Source organism: Oncorhynchus gorbuscha, linkage group LG02 (assembly GCF_021184085.1).
Source record: "Oncorhynchus gorbuscha isolate QuinsamMale2020 ecotype Even-year linkage group LG02, OgorEven_v1.0, whole genome shotgun sequence".
Lineage (NCBI taxonomy): Eukaryota > Metazoa > Chordata > Actinopteri > Salmoniformes > Salmonidae > Oncorhynchus > Oncorhynchus gorbuscha.
The window spans coordinates 30,030,692-30,033,105 of record NC_060174.1 but is presented as its reverse complement, the minus strand read 5'-3'; positions in this window follow the sequence as shown (position 1 = coordinate 30,033,105).

Below are 2,414 nucleotides of genomic sequence, written 5' to 3'. Positions count from 1 at the left end.
TTGTTTGTGCATGTTGCCACCTACTGTGCGGGAGTGTGTGGTCGATCACGTTACATTTTGTGATACAAAATCAAAATCTGTAGAGGGAGGGAGGGGGGGGGGCTATTGCACCACCAACTAACCCTACACCTATATACCAGGTGCACAACTAAGCAAGAGGACAAATACATTAGAGTGTCTAGTTTGAGAAACAGACGCCTCACAAGTCTTCAACTGCCAGTTTCATTAAATAGTACCCGTAAAACACAAGTCTCAACGTCAACAGTGAAGATGCAACTCCGGGATGCTGGCCTTCTAAATAACAGTGCTATTTTGGAGATTATTTCATTTTCAAATAACTGAAAGTGAGAGGTTCCCATCTGAATAGAGGAAAAAAGGTAATTCTTGAACAAGGGGTGAGACATTCTTACTAATATGCTACAAAAGTTATAACGTATCATTTTTGTATGACTGAAGCCTTTAGTGAGAGGTCTAATGCTTTAATATTTAATCATTTCTGCTCTCCGAACTCATATTCATTACATAAATAGGCCCGTTTAGTTTTGTCTGGCTTGCCGTTCCAAATATAATTTAGAAAACAAGTTGCTAGGTGTAGGCAAGGCCATAAGCAAATAGGTTAACTGGGATATGACTAAAGAGTTAATCAGGGTGATTTTTCCACAAATAAACAGGTATTTTCCTTTCCACGGTAGCAAGATGGTATCAAACTTTCTATTAAAATGTATTGTAGTGAGATCATTTCTTTCTTTCGGGATATGAATTCCAAGTATTTCCACATCACTGTCAGACCATTTTATTGGTACACTACATAAAAGTGTTATTCTTTTGTGATCCAATATGTAATATAGTACACTTATCATAATTTTGTTGTAATCCAGAGACATTAGAAAAAGTATCTAGATACTCTATGAGACTGTGGGAGGATACAAATTGTGGATTTAAAAGAAAACATGAATCATCAGCGTACAATGGCACCTTTGTTTTTAAGCCCTGAATTTCTAGCCCCTTGATATTATTGTTAGATCTGAGTTTAATAGCTAACATATCGATGGCCATAATAAATATATATGCCGATAGTGGACAACCTTGTTTTACTCCTCTTGACAGTTGAATACTAATATTTTACATCTAGGGTTACTATACATAACTTCCCACGCTGCGCTTTGGTCCACTCATTCCGACGAAATCCGTTACATATGTGTTTATTAAAAACAAGTTCTCATCCAATAGGCTTTGATTACGTTTTCAATATCCTCTCCCATGTAAAAATTCTGTAAGCGTTATGTATATGCCAATTATTTGATGGTCCAACCGCATTTTGTCTCCTATTAACACTTTTAAACATTTGATACCAGCGAGAATGACATAAGTAGTCGATATGACTAGCTTGATTGAGCCTCCGCCATGTATATCTTACTCACTAGGTCAGTTTATTTCAGCTTCCATATATCCACTAGTTCCAATATATCCATGATATTCGGGACAGGCTAGTTTTAGTCACAGGCTGCTGCGGGGCTACAGCTGTATACTATTTATGCATATTCGATGGGATCAGGGATGCAGAATGCAGAGTCCACCACCATCACATACAGATACACTGTATCGAAATTATTTATTGGCTACATTTAAACTACTTATCAACACTAGTCTATCAAGTTAACATGCAGCATGATTCACAGCTGGTAAATGAGATAAAAGCAGTTTCACAATTTCACAGCATCTTGGATTTTTAGATGCAATGATCCTCAACAATCCAGTTATACAAAGTCATATAAAAGAAATACACACAATAATTAAAAAGTACACATGAGAATACAATAAATACATGTTAGAATATGCACTATATGCAAGGTCAGTATCAGTACCAATCAATGAAAGGGATTCTGGTGGCATTTGTGTAATGTAGTCCTGTGTGTGTGTAGATGGGTGCGGGAGTATCAGTATATGTGTTTGTGGATATGTGGGTAGTGTGTATATAGTCAGTGCAGGTAGAGTCAGTACAGATGGGTGAGGTAGTCAGCTCTTGATGAGCTGTTCATAGTCCTATTGCTTGGAAGTAGAAGCTGTCTCAGAGCCTGTTAGTTTGAGACCTGATGCTCCGGTAATCGCTTGCCAGACAGTAGTGGGCAGAACAGTCCATGGCTGGGCTGGCTGAAGTCTTTGCAGATTTTCCTGGCCTTCCTCAGACACTGCCTGATGTAGACGTCCTCGATGGCTGTGCTGAGCCGTCCGCACCACCATCTGTAGAGCCTTACGGTCGAGGGCATGTCGTTGTTTTACCAGACGGTGATGCAGCTAGACAGAATTCTCTCAATAGTGCATTGATTGGAATTGAGTAAGAGACAGTAGGTGTTAAATCTGACCTGATTAGAAGGCTATCTAAGGACAGGGTTGTTGAATAACAAGTTACCATA